The sequence below is a fragment of the Triticum urartu genome, chromosome 3A (genome assembly GCF_056163025.1).
Source record: "Triticum urartu cultivar PI428250 chromosome 3A, HENAU_Tu73, whole genome shotgun sequence".
NCBI lineage: Eukaryota > Viridiplantae > Streptophyta > Magnoliopsida > Poales > Poaceae > Triticum > Triticum urartu.
In genome coordinates, this window is record NC_141875.1 from 615,193,850 (window position 1) to 615,221,073 (window position 27,224).

General features: G+C 46.1%; 1 pseudogene; it reads left to right on the top strand.

Annotated features, from left to right (window-relative positions):
- Window positions 1-939: 939 nt before the first annotated feature.
- LOC147980812 (uncharacterized) lies at window positions 940-27,024 on the top strand (annotated as a pseudogene).
- The last annotated feature ends 200 nt before the right edge of the window (window positions 27,025-27,224 follow it).

Below are 27,224 nucleotides of genomic sequence, written 5' to 3' on the forward strand. Positions count from 1 at the left end.
AAGACCTAGATCACTATTCACTCTCTCTTCTTTTCTGACTTCTCATCTTTTCTACTCTTTAGGATGGCGGATGCAAGGAACAAGTTCTCACAACCGGATGAAGATACACCCTTTGGACGACACTTGAAGGAAGTCACTAGATACCTGAACATAGGAGTACCAAGCTTCACGGGAACCTACAACGCCACTTTACCAGAAGAAGAGCGCTGGATGATTCAAGTTCAAGTTCCAGGCAGGACGTTCATGCCAGTCACCGAGCCCATAGAGTTTTCATTTGATGCACCAACTTGGAGTCTAGGATAGAGCATGGCAGCTCACATCGCCATGGGACGCATTGGAGAAGTCTACCTCAAGGATCTCAAGGATACTATCTACCAGATTTGTGGGCGCCGAGATGAACACTGGGAGATGATTAGCACCAGGAAGGATAGCTCAATTGCAGCTTTTATCCAGGAATTAAATCAGCACATTCGACGACAGGAGAACCAGATGTGCGCCGACATGATAGATCTGAAGAAGGCTTAGACAAGAATCAAGGAACTGGAGGAAGAACTCAAGGCTACATGTGAAGATTATGAAGAAGAAATTGAAGTATTGGTGGAGAAGAATGACGACCTGATCAAGAAGATTGGAATATTTATGGGAGGCCCTACGCCAGTAGATGAAGACGAAGAACCCCAGGAAATTAGCCCGGAAGACTACATCATCATCGACGGCACCGACTCGGAAGCAGATAGTAGCGATGATGACTATGTTGATGAAGCTGGAGCAGATATCATGGAGTCTGCAACCGAAGAATAATTCTAGTAGACCACCTCATCAGTAGTAGTAGTCCACCATGTAAATATAGTAGTCCGAGCACTTTTGCGATAGTCAGATCGATTGTATGCCCTTGTTTGACTGATTGAAGTGAATTGTTTGCTTTTGCCTCATGTGCATATGGGTAGTGTTTTCTCTTTAGACCCCCTCCATTCTTATATCTCATCTTTTCTAAACCCACAGTTGCCTCCGAGACGTGACCCCGGATTTGCCTTTCCACCGGAGCTCACCCAATTGATCCAGCAGCAGAACACATTGATGCAGTTGCTAGTCCAGAATCAGAATCAGGGGAACAACAACAACAACCCACCACCACCACCACCTGTTGACCACTTAGCCCATTTTCTTAGGCTGAATCTGCCGGTGTTTTCCAGTAGCACCGAGCCGATAGTAGCAGATGATTGGCTCCGCAAGATAGCTAGAGAGTTGACCACAGCAGGATGCACAGATGCGGAGAAGGTGAAGTTTGCCGCACATTAGCTAGAAGGACCCACAGCATCATGGTGGGAGAATTTCACAGCCACTTTTCCTGTAGACACTGTCACATGGCACCAGTTTCAGCAGGCTTTCCATACTGCCCATGTTTCATCAGGAGCTATGGCCATGAAGAAGCATGAGTTTCGTAACTTGCGCCAAGGAGGACGGACAGTTGGCCAGTATGTGGAGGAATTTAGTAAGTTAGCACGTTATGCCCCAGATGACGTCGCTGCGGATGCAGCTAAGCAGGAGAAGTTTCTGGAAGGACTGAATGATGAGTTGAGCATGCAGTTAATGGTAGCCACCTTCAACAACTACCAGGAGTTGGTAGATCGTGCACTTATGATTGAAGAGAAGCAGCAGCAAATAGAGAATCGTAAGAGGAAATATGGACAAGGAAAGTACAATTCAGGAGCTCAGCAGAAGCCACGTTTTACCCCTAGACCGGGAGGACATTTTCAGCATACTCATGGAGGAGGTAGCTCGCACAATCACAATGGCACCAAGAATGGTAATGGCAATGGAGGAAGCAACGGCCAGAACCGCACCAACCCCTCAACCCCAGCCAAGAAGGACCTAAGCCAAGTCACTTGCTTTAAGTGTTTGAAGACAGGACATTATGCCAATGAATGTCCTGAATTACAAAATGGAAATACCAATGGAAGTTCTGGGAAGAAGCCGAACCCTTTCAAAAGGGGACAGGTGAACCACGTTAGCGTGGAGGAGGTTGAAGCTCAGCCCGATGCAGTAATAGGTAAGTGTTTGGTTAAGTCATTTACTGCACTAGTTCTTTTTGATACTGGTGCATCGCATTCATACATCTCAAGGGGATTTGTGGATAAGTATAACCTACCAACCCAAGCCCTTAGGTCACCCATGTTAGTAACCTCGCCTGGAGCAGAGTATGTGGCTAGTCTATGGTGTGATCGGTTGCCATTAAGGATTGGTAACTATGTTTTTCCCTCAGACCTAATAGTACTGGAATCTCAAGGATTGGACATGATATTCGGCATAGATTGGTTATCAAAGTATGAAGGGAATATTGAATGTGCTAGTAAGTCAATTTTGCTTACTACCCCAGAAGGGAGAAGGATCAAGTATGTATCCCGGCATGTGCCAAAGAGGGCCCAAGTAAATTGCCTAACAAGAGTCGTGCAGGAGGAAGTACCAGTGGTAAGCGATTTTCCTGATGTATTTCCAGAAGAGTTGCCAGGCATGCCATCGGATAGAGATATTGAGTTCTTGATTGAGCTATTGCCAGGCATAGGGCCAATATCAAAGAGACCATATAGGATGCCAGCAAAGGATTTGGTGGAAATTAAGAAGCAGATTAAGGAGTTACTGGATAAGGGATATATTTGCCCAAGTTCTTCACCTTGGGGATCGCCAGTACTTCTAGTGGAGAAGAAGGATGGATCGTTAAGGATGGTTGTCGATTATCGAGGATTGAATGAAGTAACGATCAAGAACAAGTACCCATTACCAATGATCAACGATCTGTTTGATCGATTGCAAGGAGCTAAGGTATTTTCCAAGATTGATCTGCGATCAGGATACCACCAGTTGAAGATTCAAGAACAGGATATTCCGAAGACAGCTTTTACCACCAGGTATGGGCTGTATGAGTATACCGTTATGTTATTTGGTCTGACCAAGGCACCTGCCTATTTTATGAACATGATGAACAAAGTGTTTATGGAGTTTTTGGATAAGTTCGTCGTAGTGTTCATTGATGATATCCTGGTTTATTCGAGGAATGAAGAGGAACATAAGGAGCATTTGCGTTTGGTACTTGGAAAACTCAGAGAACATCAACTATATGCCAAGTTCAGCAAATGTGAGTTTTGGTTAAAGGAAGTATGATTCCTCGGACATGTTATATCTGGTGAAGGTATAGCAGTAGATCCCACTAAAGTTGAAACCGTGATCAAGTGGGAAGCCCCAACAACAGTTGGAGAGATCCGGAGTTTTCTTGGACTCGCAGGATACTATCGGAGATTTATTGAGAATTTCTCAAAGATTGTGAAGCCTATTACTGAGTTATTAAAGAAGGATACCAAGTTCATATGGACAGAGGAGTGTGAGGCTAGTTTCCAGGAGTTGAAGAAACGCTTAGTTACCTCACTAGTGGTGATTTTGCCAGACCAGACCAAGGATTATGAGGTGTACTGCGACGCTTCACGTCGAGGACTTGGAGCAGTGCTTATGCAGGAAGGGAGAGTTGTTTCATATGCCTCAAGACAACTGAAACCTCATGAGTTGAATTATGCTACGCATGATTTGGAGTTAGCAGCCGTAGTGCATGCATTGAAAACATGGACACATTTTCTCATAGGAAATCATTGTGAGGTGTACACGGATCATAAGAGTTTGAAGTACATTTTCACACAGAAGGAGTTAAATCTCAGACAAAGGAGATGGTTGGAGCTCATCAAAGATTATGACATGAAATAACATTATCACCCCGGAAAGGCTAATGTAGTAGCTGACGCATTAAGTCGTAAGAGCCATGTCAATACGTTAATGATGGGAGAAATACCCAAGGAGTTAGTAGAAAATCTTCGTGAACTATGTTTGGAAATAGTTCCGAGAGGCTATGTAGAAGCATTGGAGATTCAGTCAACTTTGATGGATAGAATCAGGGAAGCTCAGAAAACTGACAAAGAGATTGCCACTATAAAGGAGAAACTGAGCAAAGGAAAAGCTAAAGGATTTCGTGAGGATGAACACGACACCCTATAGTTTGAAGACCGCGTTTACGTGCCCAATGACCCAGAGATCAGGAAGTTGATTTTGCAAGAGGCACACGATTCACCATATTCAATTCACCCAGGAAATACCAAGATGTATATAGATTTGAAGGATATTTTCTAGTGGACCGGAATGAAGAAGGATATAGCGGAGTATGTAGCCGTTTGTGATGTATGTCAGAGAGTAAAGGCAGAGCATCAGAAGCCAGCAGGATTGTTACAACCATTGCCGATACCCGAATGGAAGTGGGATAGGCTAGGCATGGATTTTATCACGGGATTGCCCAGGACTCGTTCAGGCTATGACTCAATTTGGGTTGTAGTTGATCGATTGACGAAAGTAGCTCATTTCATCCCAGTAAAGACCACTTACACCAGTGCTAAGTTGGCAAAGATATACATGACCAGGATCGTATGTCTGCATGGAGTTCCAAGGAGTATCGTATCAGATAGAGGAACCCAGTTTACCTCAATGTTCTGGAAGCAGTTGCACGAAACTTTGGGTACCAGGCTAGAGTTCGGTACAGCTTTTCATCCATAGACAGATGGACAGACCGAGAGAGTAAACCAGATTCTGGAGGATATGCTGAGAGCTTGTGCGCTAGATTATGGATCTAGTTGGGACGATAATTTGCCATATGCAGAGTTCTCTTACAACAACAGTTACCAAACCAGTTTAAAGATGGCCCCTTTCGTAGCCTTGTACGGAAGGAGGTGCAGGACACCGTTGTCATGGGACGAAGTTGGAGACCGTCAGTTGTTTGGTCCTGACTTGATTAAAGAGTCTGAACAGAAGGTGAAGTTGATTCGCGATAGGCTCAAGGTAGCCCAGTCTAGACAGAAAAGTTATGCAGATTCGAAACGCAAGGAGACAGTTTACGAAGTTGGAGATAGAGCTTATCTTCGAGTATCACCACTTCGGGGAACAAAGCGTTTTGGAGTTAAAGGGAAGTTAGCGCCACGATTTGTAGGACCATATCGAGTTTTGGAACGTATGGGAGAAGTGGCCTACAAGTTGGAATTTCCCGAAGGATTGTCAGGAGTTCCTGATGTGTTCCACGTTTCTCAACTGAAGAAGTGTCACGCGGAGATGGCTGACATACCGTTGAGAGATACAGTGCCTTTGGAAACTATTCAGTTGGATAGAGATTTAACCTACGAGGAGAAACCAGTCAAGATTCTTGAGATTGCCAGTCGAGTTACTCGCAGCAAGGTTATCAAGTTTTGCAAAGTTCAGTGGAGCCACCACTCAAAGGATGAAGCCACCTGGGAGCGAGAGGAAGATTTGTTCAAGGACCACCCTCACCTATTTTCTAGCCAACCCGAATCTCGAGGGCGAGATTCATCTTAAGGGGGTAGGTTTGTAACATCCCAAATTTTCAATTTGGAATGTTATACATTAGATCATCAATGCATATCATATTTCTTTTGCATTCTGGTTGATCCTAGAAATTCTACGCAACTCAATGACCCACGAAGAGAGTTGGGGAATTCGATATTTTCATATTTGAGTTCTCTCAAATTTTGAGAATAGGATCATTTGATTTTATTTATTTTATCATCAATTATTTCTATTACAAAAATATGAGAGAGGGAATAAAATGACTTTCCCAAAATAAATAAATATTGAGGATTTAATAATAAAATCAAATAAGATTTTATTTCGGAGTTTTTCGGTGTTTTATTTGAATTTAGGAAAAATGCGTTTTTCAAAAATTGCATTTAGGTCCCAAATAAATGTTCACCTTGTGAGGCTTGATTTTAGAAGCCCGTGAAAATTTATTTCGGAATTTTTGGAGTCCATTTAGTATTCCTTTTTCTTTTTCTTCCGAGCGGAATTTTAAAAAAAAAACCACGCCCGACTGGGCCAAGGGCCCAGCCGAGCCAGGCCGGCCCAGCCGCCGCAGCCTCCCGCTCGAGCAGCCGCCGGACTCGGTAGGAGTCCGAGCCGGAGCCGCCTCGCCGCCACCCGACCCCCTCCCCAAGTCAGCCCCCCCTCTCCTAAATACCGGACCCCCGCCGCCCTCACCTCACCCCGCCCCGCCCCGAGCTAGCCGCTGAGCCACAGCCGCCCCGCCGCCTGCGCTGCTGCCGCCGCCGCCGCGCGCCGGATGCCGCCGCCGCCGCCGCTGCTGCGTCGCCCCGCCGCCCCGCATAGCCACCGCCGCTGCCGGAGCCCCGCCCTGCCCGCCGGAGTACCCCGCCGGAGGTATACCCGCCGCCGTTCGCCGTTCGGTTTTTTTTGAAAAAAAAAAAGAAAAACCGCCTCAGTTTTTTTTCGAAACCCTAGATCGGTTTATTTTTTTCTGATCTAGTTATTTAGTGAACGTTCCCCGATCCGTTCGTTTTAGCGAACGTGTTCACCAGTTAGTTTCTATTAACGGACGTCCGTTCGATAAACTGTTCGTCAGTTTTCTTTTCTCGGATTAAATCCGCGATTTTTCTGATCGCGATTCCTGATCCGATTTTCGTTTTAGTTTAACTTTTCACTCGTTTATCGGAATCAGGCGATTCAAGCGCCTAGAGTTTTGTCTCGAAACCCTCTATCCATTTAACCAACTTGAACAAGATTTTTCTACAGTAAAATTTGCCCTAGATCCAGATTGCTAGAACGAAGTTGTTTTTCTTTCGCCGTTTGTCTTTCGTTGCTTCGTTCGATTTGATTCTTTTTGCCAACCGGAGTTCTTAAGTTGAACCTTCTGGTTAGATCTCTTATTTGAGTTTTACCTGTGCATTAGATGAGTACTTATTGTATGCTCGTTCGTTTGTTTGCGATAGAGTATCCGGAGAGCGCCGCCTGTTACTTCGAATCGCTAGGTTTCCCGGATCATCAGCAAGGCAAGTAACACTTTGATCATACCTTTCCTACTACCCAGTTTTATTGCATTAGATCAATCCTCACACATTGCATGATTAGGATCTAATTAAATTGTGGGATGGGAAGTAGATGAGGTAGTACCTATTACCTGTTTATTATCAAATCTTTGGGAGTTACTTCTACGTTTGCTTCCTATGCCATGTTATGCTAGTAGACGTGGATTGGGTGAGTGAAATTCATGACAGATGTGAGATTGTTAATTAATGGTTTATCTAAGGTGGCAACTTAAACACACATCTGGGTGGATTGAGGCACCTGGGTATTCCAGGACTTGCCTGTTTTCTTTTGGACCGCCACCCAGGCTCAAAGGGATCATAAGACTATTCATACTAGAAACTTCCGTGTGCAGCCACAAGCTATTATGGGCTCTAGCATAGTTGACTAAGTTGTGCGAACTCTTACAGTGGTAGACTAGCAGATGTAGGGGATGTAGGTGGTACGGTCTACCCGATCGTAAGGTGCTAGCGCTTCTGAAAGACTATGTCTCGGTCATCCGTCTTCTCAAACACCCTGTAGTGCGAGAAACCAAACGGAGGCGATCGAGTCTTGTGGGGAAAAGTGCACAAACCTCTGCAGAGTGTAACAAACTAATCATGATAGAAAAACTGCTAGCTAACCCTTTATGCAAAAATAGGGAAAAACTGCTAGCTAACCATGTTAGTTAAATAAATTTATTCCTTTAAAGTAGGGAAAAATTGGCTTTATGCAAAAACTGTAACCATAGAGCTTTCCACCAGCCAAATATGCATATAGTATAGCGGTTTCATTCCATTACTCTCTGTGTGTTACATTGCCAGCATATTCCATGTGCTGACCCGTTTTCGGGCTGCAATGTTAATGTTGCAGACTTTTCAGACGACGATTAAGGAGTTTTAGGTCGTGGTTCTATACTCAGTGATGCCGTTGGAGTTGATGGACTCACTTATCTTCCAAGCCTTCCGCTGTTATCGTTATTAGATGGACTTAAGCCATATTTATTGTAATAAGTTCTCTTTTGAGACACTCGATGTAATAAGTGTGTGATTGCTACTCTGCTATAAATCCTCCGAGTACTGTGTGGTGTCAGCATTACTGATCCAGGGATGACACCGGAGCACAGAGATCAGACTGTTTGAGGTCTGGTCGCTACAGATAGATCCCCTATACTTTGTGGGTCATCAAGACTCTTTTCTGGCGCTGTTGCCGGGGAGTGAAGCGCCTTTGGTAGGTGAAATTTGGTAAGGAAAAATTTATATAGTGTGCTGAAATCTACTGTCACTTGTGACTATGGAAAGTAATCCTCTGAGGGGCTTGTTCGGGGTATCTTCAGCCCGACCAGTACAGCAAAGAGTTGCTCCTCAACCTACTAAACCTATTGAAAATGAGTATGAAAATGAAATTCCTTATGAGTATCCCCCGAGTATGATAGAAAAACTGCTAGCTAACCCTTTTATAGGAGATGGAACAAAGCATCCTGATGAACACCTAATATATGTGGATGAAGTTTGTGGATTATTTAAGCTTGCAGGTATACCCGATGATGTTGCTAAGAAGAAGGTCTTCCCTTTATCTTTGAAGGGAGATGCATTGATATGGTATAGGCTATGTGATGATACGAGATCATGGAATTATAGAAGATTGAAATTGGAATTTCATCAAAAGTATTACTGTCGGTGTCAAAACCGGCGGATCTCGGGTAGGGGGTCCCAAACTGTGCATCTAAGGCAGATGGTAACAGGAGGCAGGGAACACAATGTTTTACCCAGGTTTGGGCCCTCTTGATGGAGGTAAAACCCTATGTCCTGCTTGATTTATTCTTGATGATATGAGTATTACAAGAGTTGATCTACCACGAGATCGGAGAGGCTAAACCCTAGAAGCTAGCCTATGGTATGATTGTATGTTGTCCTACGGACTAAAACCTCCAGTTTATATAGACACCGGAGGGGGCTAGGGTTACACAAGGTCGGTTACAAAGGAGGAGATATACATATCCGTATTGCCTAGCTTGCCTTCCACGCCAAGTAGAGTCCTATCCGAACATGAGACAAAGTCTTCAATCTTGTATCTTCATAGTCCAATAGTCCGGCCAAAGGATATAGTCCGGCTGTCCAGAGACCCCCTAATCCAGGACTCCCTCAGTAGCCCCTGAACTAGGCTTCAATGACGATGAGTCCGGCGCGCAGTGTTGTCTTCAGCATTGCAAGGCGGGTTCCTCCTCCGAATACACCACAGAAGAATTTTGAATACAAGGATAGTGTCCGACCCTGCAAAATAAGTTCCACATACCACCGTAGAGAGAATAATATTTCCACAAATCTAATCTGCTGACACGTTTTGGCAACATGACATTATGCCGTGGCCCGGTGATTATTCGAACCGTTTCCTTTAACTAGCCCCGCACATAACGCGAGGCAGTTTCTTGACACGTCTTGTCAAAGCAGAGATCGTGTCCCCCTTATTATGGGATTCTCATCAATACGGGTGTGGGTAACCCAACCGCGCCATCGATTACGGCGCTTCGGGGATAAGCGAGTTTTACCAGGCTAGTGGGGGCGCATAGTTTCGGCCGCCCTTATAAAGGGACAAGGTTTAACCTTTTTCTACCCACGCCTTCCTCCTCCTTGCTCATCCATTCTTGCACACTTGAGCTCCAACGCCCAAGTCCACATCCTTCTCCTCAACCTTCTCCAAACATGTCCAGAGCAGGAGGCAAATGGATGGCTTCCTCCATTATAGAGGGACACATCAAGAAGCTGCGCGGAGCCGGATACTTAGCCGCGAATATCGCACATCGGCTGCCCGCTGCGGGGCAGATCGTCCCTACCCCGGAACCTCATGAGAGGGTAGTTTTCCTCCACCACTTCCTCCATGGACTGGGGTTTAATTCCCCTTCATCCATTCGCATGCGGTCTCATGTTCTACTACGGGCTGGACTTCCATGATCTGGCCCCAAACTTCATCCTCAACATTTCGGCGTTCATCGTCGTGTGTGAGGCTTTCCTCCGCATCCGGCCCCACTTTGGCCTGTGGCTGAAGACCTTTAATATCAAGCCGAAGGTGGTGGGGGGCAACAAGCAGAATGCGGCGGAGCCATGGTGGGCAAGATGCCCAATGTTATATGGCTTGAAGGCTCCTTCGTGGAGACCATAAAGGGGTGGCAATCAGCCTGGTTCTACATCACCGAGCCGCGCGACACCAACTAGGTGGCGGCCCCCGAGTTTCTATCCAGAATCCCCACACGGCTCACCTCCTGGAAAGAGAAGGGCCTGTCCCAAGGTTCATCGGTGGAGCTGGACGGACTCCAGAAATGTATCCGGAAAATGGCAGGCAAGAAGCTCAAGCTTATCAACATAGTCCAGGTCATGCTCATCTGCCGGATCCTCCCGTGTCAACAACGGGATTTCAATTTGTGGGAGTTTGACCCAGCCCAGCACTAGACTCTGAGCGAGCTCTTCGACACGACGCACAAGGACGTTTGGAGGGTGCTGTTCAAGGGCGCCGAGGTCCCCCCCCTCTCTCACCGAGGACCGCGGGCTAAGCGCGAAGCGCCTAGCGCATTCGGTGAGTTCTACACATCTGGTAGGATATTTATTTCCCCTAGCTTAACCATGTGTGGGGTCTGAGCTCCATGCCTTTGACAGGACTGGGTGGAGATGTCAGGGCAGATTAACTGTCCGGCCCCTCTGCCCGAAGACACTGCGGACGCTCTCCTGATGGAGATGCTGACTCTGGCTCCTTACAAGGTGCCGGAGAAGACCAAGAAGGCCAAGGGAACCCGAAAGAGTTCCCGACGCCAGGTGTTATCGGACTCATCGTTCGATAACTCCGCGACGCACTCCTCCCCCGAAGACGAGGAGGAAGATGAAGATGCTCCCCCTCCAGTCGGGGGAGACAAGAAAAGGAAGGCCGCCCCAACCGGGGGGGCGAAGGGTCCAAGAAGGGAAGGACTCTCCTTCCGGACTACTCCACCACCGCCACCGAAGTCGAAGACGGGTGGCTGCTCAGGGCCAAGCCCCTGGCGAAGTCGTAAGTATTCGGATGCCAAAGTAACTCATAGCATACCTTTGTCACACTGCTTCTCCTAACGCCGAATTATGATTATGCAGACCGCCACGAGCCCGTATCGATGTATCGTCGGACGGCTCCATGGGCTCGTCGGATATGGATAGCGATCCACTTCCGACCGCCACCTCCCCTTGCCCTACGGACAACGCCGAGGTATTGTCTCAAGAGGCACCAGGTCGAGGGGAAATAGTCCCGGAGGCGCCTCAAGGCGACCTTCCGGACTCCGGGAGCAGAGGGAGCAAGGCTCCCGAGGGCTCCGAGTTCGGCCCTCAGCCAAACACCGCACCGGAACCTCTAGTGGTTCCGGACTCGGGCAGGTGGCCTCCTTCCAAAAGGGGCAAGACACCTGTGCCGGTGACCTTTGTCCATCCAGAGGCACCGGATAATCTGCTGGGAGCGCTTCGTAGCACTTCCATCGACGAAGAGCACCGCACTATTATGAGTGCGGTGGTCCAGAAGGTTCAGAGCAGACTGACTGAAGCCTGTGCCAGCCTTCTAACAGGCTTTGAGGTAAGTATTTGAAATATAGGAAAAATATTACCGCATAGACAGTAGCCCCTGATGCTCTGTTCGGTGTTCACAAAGAAAAGCCGAATAGAGGATCAAACAATATCGCTGGAGTCTAATACAAATATGTCTATATGTGTATGCAGGCTTCGCTGCTGGCCTCTGCCGCACTGACTCCGGAGGTCGCCGCACTGAAGCAGGACCTCGAAGGGTCCAAGGAAGAGCTCGGCCTTGCCAAGAGGCAGCTCGAGGAGAACAAAGGTAAGTAGTACCTAGTCTATGGATATATATAAAAAGAATGCGATTGCAAAATGACAGGATCATCGTAAATTTGGCAGGGGCCACGACCGAGGTGGCGACCCTGAAGCAAGCGCTATCCGAGGCCGAAAACAAAGCGGCCCAGGAGCGCACCGAGCGGGGAAAACAAGAGGCACGGGTGGGCGAGGTGCAGCAAGAGCTCCACGGTCTCGTGACGAAGCACGAGGCGTTGGAGCTTGACTTGAAGACGCGAGAGTCCAAGCTTGCCTTGGCCCTTGAGAGTGCAAAGAGTGCCAAGGCCGAAGCCCAAAAGGCCCTCCAGGAGATTGATGCAATGAAGAAGATAGCGGCGGGTAAGGCATTCTATATGCAAAGCAAGCATGTGAAAGTAAATTACTTGTTACTTACCCGAATCTGGAGCTCTCCAAGAGCATTCGTAGATTTGCCCCGCAGTGTGTCGGATGCCGCACAGTTCTACCAGGACGAGGAGGGAAGCTCAATGGAGAAGTTGTTCTGGTCTCAGTATACTGGAACCGAACACCCGATGCCTATGAGCAACCAGCTGAAGCAACTGGTCGAGCTGCACAAGGCGGTCGAACAGGCCATGAAGGGCTTTATAGTCCGGATGTGTCCTGGCGACGCCCTTCCCAACAGCTACTTCGTCCTGGTGTGGTGGCTTGTGGATGCCTGCCCATGGCTGGAAGTTATCAAGCGGTCCGTCTGCATCGAAGGTGCACGCCGGGCTTTCACCCGTGTGAAGGTGCAATGGGCCAAGATGGACGCTGTGAAGCTAGTGAAGGAAGGGCTGCCGTAGGGCAAGGAGCATCGCCACCCCGAGATGTACTATGAGGGTGTCCTGAAGGGTGCCCGTCTCGTAGCGGACGAGTGTGCGAAAGATGTGATATTTGAATAAACTTGCTCGTGTAATCCTGTATGATGAAAACTTGTTCATATGCGCTATGCAACGCTTGTTTGAATTTAAAATATCACCTTCTGTTCGGCTATTTATCAAATCTGAGAGATGGCTAGTCGTCGGCTTCTGCCCCCACGCCACGAGTGCTGGGGTGTTCGAGATAAACCTGAGCACTCTTGTTCCCATTGTTGGGTCCTTCGAGGGAGGTGCTCAACACAACGAACAAGGCAATCGGACTATAATGCGTTATCACTCTCACTTAGCCATAGACTTCTATAATTTTAAATTTCGACGAAGCCGCTAGTATTTGGAAGGCCGAATTCAGGGCGCGATACATGCCTTAAGCTGGACAGGGCCGACTCCTCGCCCTAAGCGGCATAAGTCTTTAGGGACTTGAAACCTCTCGAACAGCGACCAGTCTCTCGCCTTATCATGACAATCAGTTTTAGCTTTCTCTACTGAGGTGCTTAGCCCAGCAGAACCGGGGCACAATCGCAATAGTTCTCCCAATGCTACCTTAGACGATATAGCGGAACGTAAGGTACCAAAACATGGGAGTCGGGCAAACCCAACTATTGACCCAAGACATGATTCGGAGCTGATGCATATAATGCTATATGTTCGGGGTGCCGCACTATCGAAAGTGTTCGGAGTTCTCACGCCGTATTACGGGGTATGCTTAAGCCCCTAGCGTATTGGCCGTACCAGAGTGTACGGGTGCTAGATGTCGTTAATGAACATATATATAAAAAGGAAGAATGCAATAATAGTCTTAATGCTATGCATTGTTTATTGGAAAAGGTGCGTTAAAGCAGAATGATACAAGTAGTGCGATAAGCAAAAAATAGGACTATCTGACATGTCCCATCCAAGGGCGAGCTGAGGAGTAGTATTAAAGCAAGCATTTAACTCGTTATCGTAATCCACCTGGGAGTTCCGTGGTGTGATGTAGCTCTCTGCCTCCGTGGTTGCTGCATCATGTGTTCGGCAATCATGCTGCCGGACAGGGTTTCCAGAGATTAAAGTCCTGAAAGAGAAAAATAACAAAGCGGGAAGCCCCTAGTGTGGTTTAAGCCGTGACTTGGAGCGTGCCGCAGTCGTGCCCCCTCCCCACCTGTGCCCATGGTATTTTTAATGCGTAATTATGTACGCGTGGCACGGATTTCGCCGCTTGGCTGGGACCAGGGTGGGGCCCAAATTGCTATGCGAGCTCAGAACGTGCCAGGCGGTCCAGTTACCGATTACTCCAGGCGCGCTTGAAGGTGTTCGGGTTCTTAATCACCAACTAATGGATTGCCTTAAGAGGCTGCTTTGTGCTTCTGCTGCGAGGGCCGCAGTGTGCTCCTCCGTGCGGAGGGAGCGCTCTATGTTTCCATTGACTGTGATGACCCCTCGAGGTCCTGGCATCTTGAGCTTGAGATATGCATAATGTGGTACCGCGTTGAATCTTGCAAATGTGGTTTGCCCGAGTAGTGCATGGTAGCCACTGCGGAACGGGACTATGTCGAAGATTAACTCTTCGCTTCGGAAGTTATCCGGAGATCCGAAGACCACTTCCAGTGTTACTGAGCCTGTGCAATGGGCCTCTACACCTGGTATGACGCCTTTAAAGGTCGTTTTTGTGGGTTTGATCCTTGAGGGGTATATACCCATTTTGCGCATTGTGTCCTGATAAAGCAGGTTCAGGCTGCTGCCGCCGTCCATTAGGACTCGAGCGAGGTGAAATCCGTCAATGATTGGGTCTAGGACCAGTGCGGCAAATCCGCCATGACGGATACTAGTGGGGTGGTCCCTGCGATCGAAGGTGATCGGACAGGAAGACCATGGGTTGAACTTTGGGGCGACTGGCTCCAACGCATATACGTCCCTGAGCGCATGCTTCCGCTCCCTCTTGGCGATGTGGGTTGTGTATATCATGTTCACCGTCCGCACTTGTGGGGGGAACCTCTTCTGTCCTCCGGTGTTCGGCTACCGGGACTCCTCCTCGTCATCGCTATGTGTCTCCTTATCTTTGTTTTCGGCATTTAACTTGCCGGCCTGCTTGAACACCCAACAATCCCTGTTGGTGTGGTTGGCTGGCTTGTCGGGGGTACCGTGTATTTGGCACGAGTGATCGAGTATACGGTCCAAACTGGACGGGCCCGGAGTACTTCTTTTGAATTGCTTTTTCTGTTGACCGGGTTTAGAGCCTTTGAATCCGGCATTGACTGCCGTGTCCTCGGTATTGTCGCTGTTAATGCGGCGCTTATGTTTTTTGCGACGTGACCTGCCATTGCCCTCCTTGGTATCCTAAGTACCATGGTTCTTTGATATGTTATTGCTGTGAGCCAACCAGCTGTCTTCTCCCGCACAAAAGCGGGTCATGAGTGTCGTGAGGGCTGCCATAGATTTCGGCTTTTCCTGGCCAAGGTGCCGGGCGAGCCACTCGTCGTGGGTGTTGTGCTTAAAAGCTGCTAGGGCCTCTGCATCCGGACAGTCGACGATTTGATTTTTCTTTGTTAGGAACCGTGTCCAGAATTGCCTGGCCGATTCCTCTAGCTGCTGAATTATTTGGCTCAAGTCATCGGCATCTGGGGGTCGCACGTAAGTGCCCTGGAAGTTGTCGAGGAATGCGGCTTCCAGATCCTCCCAACATCCAATGGACTCTGCTAGCAAGCTATTGAGACAATGCCAAGCTGGTCCTTTGAGCTTGAGTGGGAGGCATTTAATGGCGTGTAGATCATCACAGCGGGCCATGTGGATATGCAGGAGGAAATCCTCGATCCATACCGCAGGATCTGTTGTGTCGTCGTATGATTCTATATTTACGGGTTTGAAACCCTCTAGGATTTGATGATCCATTACTTTGTCTGTGAAGCATAGGGGGTGTGCGGCGCCTCTGTACTGGGCTATGTCGCGAGGCAGCTCGAATGAGTCTTGCCCGCTGTGTTCGGCCCGGCCGGACTTACTTTTACTGTATCCGGTGTGACGATTATCGTCTTGCATAGTGGCGCGCCCTCATGATCCGTAGATCGATTTTGCATGTTTTGCTTTGTCCTCCAATACGTCTCGCAGGTCTGGCGTATTTCCCCATGCCTTTTTATTTGAATGGCGTCGGGGTGCGGGCTGAGCTTTTGGCTGGAATGTTTCTCTGTCACGGCCATGAGGTGGCCGATCAGCCGCGTCATACGCCGGGGATGTAGGTTTTGGTGCTTCCTCCTCCAGTCGGGGTAGCAACCTGCACTTTGGGTAACTCTTGGAGGGGCGTTCGAGTTTATATTCCTCGGTCGCCAAGACTTCAGTCCATCTGTCGGCTAGCAAATCTTGATCAGCTTGAAGCTGCTGCTGCTTTTTCTTAAGGCTATTTGTCGTGGCTATAAGCTGGCGCTTGAATCTCTCTTGGTCGACAGGATCCTTTAGCACGACAAATTTGTCATCGTCGAGGCTTGCCTCGTCTTCGGAGGGAGGCATGTAATTATCATCCTCCGCCTCTCCATCTGCCGGTCTCTCAGGAGGGCTGGCTCCAACATCCTCCTGCTCTAAATCTTGCTGGAGGGGATTGTTGTTGTCTTCGGCACTGTCCGGAGTGCTATTATCTCCGGTGCCGGTATCACCACTTTTGTCTTGGCAGGACTTAGAGTGGCGCCGCTGACACCGGCGCTTGGGTTTCTTCTTGGATGGTCATCCTCCGTTGTCTCATCGCCATTGCCTTCTTTGGGTGTGTCCACCATGTATGTATCATATGATGAGGTGGTTGTCCAGTGCCCTATGGGCAGTGGTTCCTCTTCGACTCCCGCATCGTCGTCCATACCGTCGATGTCTTCGGAGTCGAAGTCAAGCATGTCGGTTAAGTCATCGACAGTGGCTACTAAGTGGGTGGTGGGTGCGTGGCGAATTTCTTCGTCATCCGCATCCCAATCCTGTCGGACGTAGTTCGGCCAGGCCTCTCCTGACAAGGAGAGAGACCTTAATGAGTTCAGTATGTCGCCAAAGGGCGAGTGCTGAAAAATATCCGCGGAGGTAAACTCCATGATCGGCGCCCAATCGGATTCGACAGGAACGGGCGCAGGCGGTTCGGAGTCCGTGGCCGGAGAAGGATCCGGCAATTTGGCAACATGGCTCTCGTGAAGGGTAAGGTCGATATTCGGCTCGATCGCCGCTGAGGATAAGGCCTCCGTGACGGGGTCCATCCACCCGTCCATGGATGGCGCAACTGGCTCCAAATTGAGGCTCGGAGCGGCTGCCAGTGCGATCTTCTGAATACGGTCCGATGGTAGAGCTAAATCGTACTCATCATGATTGCGCGGCGCACAAGGCAGGGGCTCGAATCCGTCGAAGATCAAGTCTCCGCGGATATCGGCCGTGTAGTTTAAGCTTTCAAACCTGACCTGGTGGCCAGGGGCGTAACTTTCGATCTGCTCTAGATGGCCAAGCGAGTTGGCCCGCAGTGCGAAGCCGCCGAACACAAAGATCTATCCGGGGAGAAAAGTCTCACCCTGGACTGCATCGCTATCGATGATCGTAGGGGCCATCAAACCTAACGGCGACGACACGGAGGAACTCTCAATGAAAGCACCAATGTCTCAAAACCGGCGGATCTTGGGTAGGGGGTCCCGAACTGTGCGTCTAAGGCGGATGGTAACAGGAGGCAGGGAACACGATGTTTTACCCAGGTTCGGGCCCTCTTGATGGAGGTAAAACCCTATGTCCTGCTTGATTTATTCTCGATGATATGAGTATTACAAGAGTTGATCTACCACGAGATCGCAGAGGCTAAACCCTAGAAGCTAGCCTATGGTATGATTGTATGTTGTCCTATGGACTAAAACCCTCCAGTTTATATAGACATCGGAGGGGGCTAGGGTTACACAAGGTCGGTTAGAAAGGAGGAGATATACATATCCGTATTGCCTAGCTTGCCTTCCACGCCAAGTAGAGTCCTATCCGGACACGAGACGAAGTCTTCAATCTTGTATCTTCATAGTCCAACAGTCCGGCCAAAGGATATAGTCTGGCTGTTTGGAGACCCCCTAATCCAGGACTCCCTCAATTACCCTATGCATCTTGTTCATCGTGATCGCAATTATATATATAATTTTTGGCCTCGCGAAGCAGAAAGCATCGCTCAGCCTTGGGGGAGGCTTAAATCAATGTTATATTCATGCCCCAATCATGAGCTCCCAAGAGAAACAATTCTTCAAAAAATTTATGCTCGGCTTTCTGAAAATATTCGCACCATGCTTAATACTTCTTGTGCTGGCTCTTTTATGATGAAGACTATTGGATTTAGATGGGATTTATTGGATAGAATTAAATGCAAATCTGAAGATTGGGACCTTGACAATGGTAAGGAGTCAGGTATGACACCTAAGTTGGATTGTGTTAAATCTTTTATGAATACCGATATTTTCCGTAAGTTTAGCACTAAATATGGACTTGATTCTGAGATAGTAGCTTCTTTCTGTGAATCTTTTGCTACTTATGTTGATCTCCCTAAGGAGAAGTGGTTTAAATATCATCCTCCCATAGAAGTAAAAGTAGCTGCACCTATTAAAGTTGAAGAAAAGACTATTACTTATAATGATCCTATTGTTCCCACTTCTTATGTTGAGAAACCACCTTTCCCTGTTAGGATAAAGGATCATGCTAAAGCTTCAACTGTGGTTCGTAAAAGCAATATTAAAACATATACACCTCCTGAGCAAGTTAAAGCTGAACCTAATATTGTTATTGTTAAAGATCTCTTGTCTGATAATATAGATGGGCATGTTATTTACTTCTGTAATGAAACTGCTAGAATTGCTAAACCCCATGATACAGATAAACCTAGACCTGTGGTAGGCATGCCTGTTATTTCTGTTAAAATGGGAGATCATTGTTATCATGGCTTATGTGATATGGGTGCTAGTGCTAGTGAAATACCTATTGACTTATACAAAGAAATTATGCATTATATTGCACCTTTTGAGTTAGAAGAAATTGATGTTACTATTAAGCTTGCTAATAGAGATACTATTTCACCAAAGGGAATTGTTAGATATGTTGAAGTCTTGTGTGGGAAAACTAAATATCCTGCTGATTTTCTTGTTCTTGGTTCCCCACAAGATAGCTTTTGTCCCATTATATTTGGTAGACCCTTCTTAAATATTGTTAATGCTACAATAGATTGCACTAGGGATGTTGTTACTGCCGGCTTAGATGATATGACCCATGAATTTAATTTCTCTAAATTTAGTAAACAACACCGTGAAGAAGAATTGCCTAGTAAGGATGAAATTATTGGTCTTGCTTCTATTGCCGTACCTCCTAGTGATCCTTTAGAACAATATTTGCTAGACCATGAGAATGATATGTTTATGAATAAAAGAAGGGAAATAGATGAAGTATTCTTTAAACAGGAACCTATGCTGAAACACAATTTGCATGTTGAAATCCTAGGGGATCCCCCTCCACCTAAGGGTGATCCCGTATTTGAGCTTAAACTGTTGCCTGATAATCTTAAATATGCTTATCTTGATGAAAAGAAGATATATCTTGTTATTATTAGTGCTAACCTTTCAGAGCATGAAGAAGAAAGATTATTGAAAACTCTGAAGAAGCACCATGTTGCTATTGGATATACTCTTGATGATCTTAAGGGCATTAGTCCCACTCCATGTCAACATAAAATAAATTTGGAAGCAGATGCCAAACCAGTTCGTGATCCTCAACGACGTCTGAATCCTAAAATGAAAGAAGTGGTAAGAAAAGAAATACTAAAGCTTCTAGAGGCAGGTATAATTTATCCCGTTGCTGATAGTCAGTGGGTAAGTCCTGTTCATTGTGTCCCTAAGAAGGGAGGTATTACTATTGTTCCTAATGATAAAGATGAATTGATTCCACAAAGAATTATTACAGGTTATAGGATGGTAATTGATTTCCGCAAATTAAATAAGGCTACTAAGAAAGATCATTACCCCTTACCTTTTATCGATCAAATGCTAGAAAGATTATGTAAACATACACATTACTGATTTCTATATGGTTATTCTGGTTTCTCTCAAATACCTGTGTCGGCTAAATATCAATCAAAGACTACTTTTACATGCCCTTTTGGTACTTTTGCTTATAGACGTATGCCTTTTGGTTTATGTAATGCACCTGCTACCTTTCAAAGATGCATGATGGCTATATTCTCTGACTTTTGTGAAAAGATTTGTGAGGTTTTCATGGACGACTTTTCCGTCTATGGATCTTCTTTTGATGATTGCTTGAGCAATCTTGATCGAGTTCTGCAGAGATGTGAAGAAACTAATCTTGTCTTGAATTGGGAAAAGTGCCACTTTATGGTTAATGAAGGTATTGTATTGGGGCATAAAGTTTCTGAAAGAGGTATTGAAGTTGATAAAGCCAAGGTTGATGCTATTGAAAAGATGCCATGTCCCAAGGACATCAAAGGTATAAGAAGCTTCCTTGGGCACGCCGGATTTTATAGGAGGTTCATTAAGGACTTCTCAAAAATTTCTCGGCCTCTCACTAATTTATTACAAAAAGATTTACCATTTGTCTTTGATGATGATTGTGTAGAAGCATTTGAAATACTTAAGAAAGCATTAGTCTATGCACCTATTGTTCAGCCACCCGATTGGAATTTACCCTTTGAAATTATGTGTGATGCTAGTGATTATGCTGTAGGTGTTGTTCTAGGGCAAAGAGTTGATAAGAAATTAAATGTTATCCATTATGCTAGTAAGACTCTAGACAATGCTCAAAGAAATTATGCTACTACTGAAAAAGAACTTTTAGCAGTTGTATTTGCTTGTGATAAGTTCAGACCTTATATTGTTGATGCTAAAGTAACTATCCACACTGATCATGCTGCTATTAAATATCTTATGAGAAGAAAGATGCCAAACCTAGACTTATTAGATGGGTTCTCTTTCTACAAGAATTTGATTAGCATATTGTTGATAGAAAAGGAGCTGAGAACCCCATTGCAGACAACTTATCTAGGTTAGAGAATGTTCTTGATGACCCACTACCTATTGATGATAGCTTTCCTGATGAACAATTAAACGTCATAACTACTTCTCATAGTACCCCTTGGTATGCTGATTATGCTAATTGCATAGTTGCTAAATTTATACCACCTAGCTTCACATACCAACAAAAGAAAAAGTTCTTCTATGACTTGAGACATTACTTCTGGGATGACCCACATCTTTATAAAGAAGGAGTAGATGGTGTTATTAGACTTTGTGTACCTGATCATGAACAGGAACAGATCCTACGCAAGTGCCACTCCGAAACTTATGGAGGACACCATGCGGGAGATAGAACTGCACATAAGGTATTGCAATCCGATTTTTATTGGCCTACTCTCTTCAAGGATGCCCGTAAGTTTGTCCTATCTTGTGATGAATGTCAAGAAATTGGTAATATTAGTAGACATCAAGAAATGCCTATGAATTATTCACTTGTATTGAACCGTTTGATGTTTGGGGCTTTGATTATATGGGACCTTTTCCTGCCTCTAATGGACATACACATATTTTAGTTGTTGTTGATTACGTTACTAAGTGGGTAGAAGCTATTCCAACTAGTAGTGCTGATCATAACACTTCTATTAAAATGCTTAAAGAAGTTATTTTTCTGAGGTTTGGAGTCCCTAGATATTTAATGACTGATGGTGGTTCACATTTTATTCATGGTGCTTTCTGTAAAATGCTTGCTAAATATGATGTCAATCATAGAATTGCATCTCCGTATCACCCATAGTCTAGTGGTCAAGTAGAATTGAGTAATAGAGAACTCAAATTAATTTTGCAAAACACTGTCAATAGATCTAGAAAGAACTGGTCCAAGAAACTTGATGATGCATTATGGGCCTATAGAACTGCATATAAAAATCCTATGGGTATGTCTCCGTATAAAATGGTCTATAGAAAAGCATGTCACTTACCTCTTGAACTAGAACACAAGGCTTATTGGGCTATTAAAGAACTTAATTATGATTTTAAACTTGCTGGTGAGAAGAGGTTATTTGATATTAGCTCACTTGATGAATGGAGAACCCAAGCTTACGAAAATGCCAAGTTGTTTAAAGAAAAGGTTAAAAGATGGCATGACAAAAGAATACAAAAGCGTGAGTTTAATGTAGGTGATTATGTATTGCTATACAACTCTCGTTTAAGATTTTTTGCAGGGAAACTTCTCTCTAAATGGGAGGGTCCTTACGTTATCGAGGAGGTCTACCGTTCCGGTGCCATAAAAATCAACAACTTTGAAGGCACAAATCCGAAGGTGGTGAACGGTCAAAGAATCAAACATTATATCTCAGGTAATCCCATAAATGTTGAAACCAATATTATTGAAACCGTAACCCCGAAGGAATACATAAGGGACACTTTGCAGAACGCTTCAGACTCCGAAAAGGAATAGGTATCTGGTATGGTAAGTAAACCGACTCCAAAACAATTTTTAATGCAATATTTCTCTGTTTTGGAATATTTAGAAAAATAGAAAATTAAGTAGAAGTCCGGGAAGGACACGAGGGCCCCACAAGGGTGGAGGGCGCGCCCCCCTACCTCATGAGCACCTCGTGTGCCTTCCGGACTCCGTTTTCTTGCAAGATACGTATTTTGGTCGGTAAAAATTCACTATATATTCTCCCGAAGGTTTTGACTCCCGTATCACGCAATTATTCTCTGTTCTTGTTTCGAGCTGTTTTTCTGACAGATCTAGATTATCATGACGTCCCCAAGTGCTTCCAAGGACAAGTTCTTTGTGAAGGTCATCAACCCTTACCTCACATAGGTGCTGCGACACCCTCAAACCATTGAGATGCGTGATGGGTTGCTGCACATCCGCGATGTTGAGGGACCAAAGGGAACCGAAAGCGTGGAGACGAGGCTCGAAGCAATGGAGCAACAAGTTTTCAAGTGCCAGGGGATGGTGGAGCGTGGAATCAACGCTAGCCACACGATGCTCGTGGAGTTCACTAACAACTACAAGCCGGATGCCAAGAACACCGAGGAGGCCATCTTCAAGCTATATGAGAAGATCGAGCACCTCCAAGCCCAAATCTATGACATGCAAAACCAAAACTGTGAGTATGAATATGGATTCAAAAGAATGAGTTTGGCTGCAGATTCGAGGATTCCGGAGACTCGATCATCCTTCTAAGATGGTGAACCTATGCCTTGGAAGATGGATGACAAGCCTTCATCATCAACAACACCCCCACCTTCTTCACCAACCAAGGAGATATAATAACATGGGTATGGGCACTCCCCTTGGCGACTGCCACACTTGGGGGAGGTGCCCCGGTATCGTATCACAATCACAACTCCTATCTTTACCGTTTTCCTTAGTTCGGTCCTATTAGCAGTATTTTGATCTAGTAGAATAAAGTTTATGGCATGATCTAGTTTTAAGTTTTGCTTTATGATCTCTCTATGTAATCGAGACCGTGAGCTATATAATAAAGATTAGTGTTGAGTCAAGGGCTTGATTTTCTTGCTATGATCTTGGGTGAATAAAAGAAAAGAGAAAAAGAATAAAAAGAAACAAAAGTTCATATTGATCTTATTGATAGTAATGACTTCACATAGAAAGAGTGTGATGATTAAAAGTTGTTGGGAGTTGGCAGACATAGCTTTGGTCATCGTTGCAATTAATAGGAAGTAATAAGGAAAGAGAAGTTTCACATATAAATATACTATTATTGACATCTTTTATGATTGGGAGCACTCATCAAAATATGACATGCTAAAGAGTTGATGTTGGACAAGGAAGACAACGTAATGGGTTATGTTTTCTTATATCTGAGATAAAGTATGTTGTCATGGATCATCCAACATGTTGAGCTTCATTTCCCCCTCATGCTAGCCAAATTCTCAGCACCAAGTAGAGATACTACTTGTGCTTCCAAATATCCTTAAACCAGTTTTGCCATGAGAGTCCACCATATCTACCTATGGATTGAGTAAGATCCTTCAAGTAAGTTGTCATCGGTGCAAAGCAATAAAAATTTCTATAAATATGTATGATTAGTGTGGGAGAAATAAGCTTTATACGATCTTGTGATGTGGAAGTAATAAAAGTGATGGACTGCATAATAAAGGTTCATATCACAAGGGGCAATGTAAAGTGACATTCTTTCGCATTAAGATTTTGTACATCCAACCATAAAAGCGCATGGCAACCTCTGCTTCCCTCTGCGAAGGGCCTATCTTTTATTATTATCTTCTACCTTATGCAAGAGTCATGGTGATCTTCACCTTTCCTTTTTACATTTTATCCTTTGGCAAGCACAGTGTGTTGGAAAGATCCTGATAGATATATCTAACTGGATGTAGGGGGGCATGAGTTATTATTGTTGACATTACCCTCGAGGTAAAAGGTTGTGGGGCGAAACTATAAGCCCCTATCTTTCTCTGTGTCCGATTAAAACTCCGTAACCACAAGTATTGCGCGAGTGTTAGCAATTATGAAGGACTAGATGATAGTTGAGTATGTGGACTTGCTTTTTAGCTCTGACATAGACTCTTTCTGATGTTATGATAAATTGCAATTACTTCAATGACTGAGGTTCTAGTTTGTTGGTTCTCAATAAGGTTTCTGATTCATACTTTTCCATTGTGAATAGATCATCACTTGAACATAAGTAATCATATGACAATATTTATGTATGTTGCTGTCATGAGAATAATCATGATGCTCTCATGTCCGTATTTTATTTTTATCGACGCCTCTACCTCTAAACATGGGGACATATTTATTGTTATCGGCTTTCGCTTGAGGACAAGCGATGTCTAAGCTTGGGGGAGTTGATACGTCCATTTTGCATCATGCTTTTATATCGATATTTATTGCATTATGGGCTGTTATTTCACATTATGTCACAATACTTATGGCTATTCTCTCTTATTTTACAAGATTTACATAAGGAGGGAGAATGCCGGCAGCTGGAATTCTGGGCTGGAAAAGGAGAAAATATTAGAGACCTATTCTGCACAACTCCAAAAGTTTTGAAACTCCATGGAATACCTTATAATAAATAATGAAAAATCCTCGCTAAAGATGAAGACCAGGGGGCCCACACCCTTCTCACGAGGGTGGGGGCGCCCCCCCCCTAGGGCGCGCCCCCTACCTCGTGGGCCCCCTGGTGGCTCTCCGATGACCATCTTCTCCTATATGAAGTCTTTCATCGAGAAAAAATTAAGGGGCAACCTTTCAGGACGAAACTCCGCTGCCACGAGGCGGGACCTTGGCGGATCCAATCTAGAGCTCCGGCATAGCTGTTCTGCTGGGGAAACTTCCCTCCCGGAGGGGGAAATCATCTCCATCGTCATCACCAACGCTCCTCTCATTGGGAGAGGGCAATCTCCATCAACATCTTCATCAGCACCATCTCATCTCAAAACCCGAGTTCATCTCTTGTATCCGATTCTTGTCTTCAAGTCCGGGATTGGTGCTAGTAGGTTGCTAGTAGTGTTAATTACTCCTTGTAGTTGATGCTAGTTGGTTTAATTGGTGGAATACCATATGTTCAGATCCTTTATGCATATTATTACCCCTCTGATTATGAACATGAATATTCTTTGTGAGTAGTTACGTTTGTTCCCGAGGACAAGGGAGAAGTCTTGCTATAAGTAGTCATGTGAATTTGGTATTCGTTCGATATTTTGATAAGATGTATGTTGTCTAGTCTCTAGTGGTGTTATGTGAACGTCGACTACATAACACTTCACCATTATTTGGGCCTAGAGGAAGGCATTGGGAAGTAATAAGTAGATGATGGGTTGCTAGAGTGACAGAAGCTTAAACCCTAGTTTATGTGTTGCTTCGTAAGGGGCTGATTTGGATCCATATGTTTCATGTTATGGTTAGGTTTACCTTAATACTTTTGTTGTAGTTGCGGATGCTTGCAATAGAGGTTAATCATAAGTGGGATGCTTGTTCAAGTAAGAAAAGCACCCAAGCACCGGTCCACACCCACATGTCAAATTATCAAAGTACCGAACGCGAATCATATGAACGTTATGAAAACTAGCTTGATGATATTCCCATGTGTCCTCGGGAGCGCTTTTCCTTATATAAGAGTTTGTCCAGGCTTGTCCTTTGCTACAAAAAGGATTGGGCCACCTTGCTGCACTTTATTTACTTTTGTTACTTGTTGCTCGTTACAAATTATCTCATCACAGAACTATCTGTTACCACTCATTTCAGTACTTGCAGAGAATACCTTGCTGAAAACCTCTTATCATTTCCTTCTGCTCATTGTTGGGTTCGACACTCTTACTTATCGAAAGGACTACGATAGATCCCCTATACTTGTGGGTCATCAGGGGGCTCGGGGGCTGGCCGGCTTGGCCACTCGCCGTTTTTTCTTAGCGTTTCCCAACGCGTTGGATTGCCATATCTTCTCACTTCGCCCTAAGCTGCAGATCCGGCTTCGACTGTGGGCTGGCAAGCGCATGAGATCTAAAGCACCAGCGTGCCACGAACGCTAAGTCAAGAACCGCCGGGTCGCCCAACCCAGCCCCGCTGCTTTAAGTTACCGCACGACCGGCTGCTCGCCAACCCGGCCCGCTGGATGGCCGCCAGCCGGCCCAGTGGGTGTTTCGCTCGTGCTCAGCGCTTTGAAAGACTAAGTATTGAACGCTCCTTTCAGAATCTGAACCCCTTGTCACGGACCAAAGCCTTGGCTGTCAGACTCGCGGGGGGAGGCCCAAAGAGGGAGAGTTACTAGAAAATGGCCCTAAAAATGAAAAGAGAAATCGTGGGCATCCATGAAGTTTCTGCATGTCGCCGGATCGCTCGACCCTGCCGCACCACTTTAAGTTACCACATGATCGGCTGCTCGCCAACCCAGCCCGCCGGATTGCCGCCAGCCGGCCTAGTGGGTGTTTCGGTCACGCCCAATGTTTCAAAAGGCCAAGTACTGCGCGTTCCTCTCAAAGGCCGAACCCCTTGTCACGGACCAGAGCCCTGGCCGTCAGACTCGCGGGGGTGAAACCCAAAGGGAGGCAGTCGCAAGAAAACAGCCCCAAAAACGAGAAGCAAAGGCGCAAACATTCACACAGCTCATACATCATGAATTTAAACAGGCCCAAGGCCAGAATTCATTACACCCAGTCAACCCCCAGTGGGTGGGTGGACCTGCTACCTAACAAAAAAAATCTACAAGTTAAAAGAAATCAGGCATCGCCTCCGCCAGAGCGCGCAGCCGCCGGGTCCGCAGAGGTGCCGGTATCCTCCTCCTCGGCGTCCGCGTTATGGTAGACGCTTGTCTCCTCGGAGCTGCCCTCCAGTTCGCCCAGAAGAAGGCCGTAGTCCTCAGCGGGCACAACTCCGCCATCCTCCGCCCGCTCCGGTTGAAACTCGTCGCGAAGGCGAACCCGGCGATGTAGCTGGCCCCAGCGGCGATCCGTCCAGCCTTCGCCTGCAGCTGGCTCTCCGAGCCGGCTCACTGGCCCATCAACGCATCCAGCGCCAAGTTCGGATGCCATGACACCGCGAACCGAAGCGCCATCTTGGCGCCGGCGCGAGCAGCAGAAACCTGCCACTCATGAAGATGGTCCGGGCCCGCCTCCAACCACCACGCCAGCCG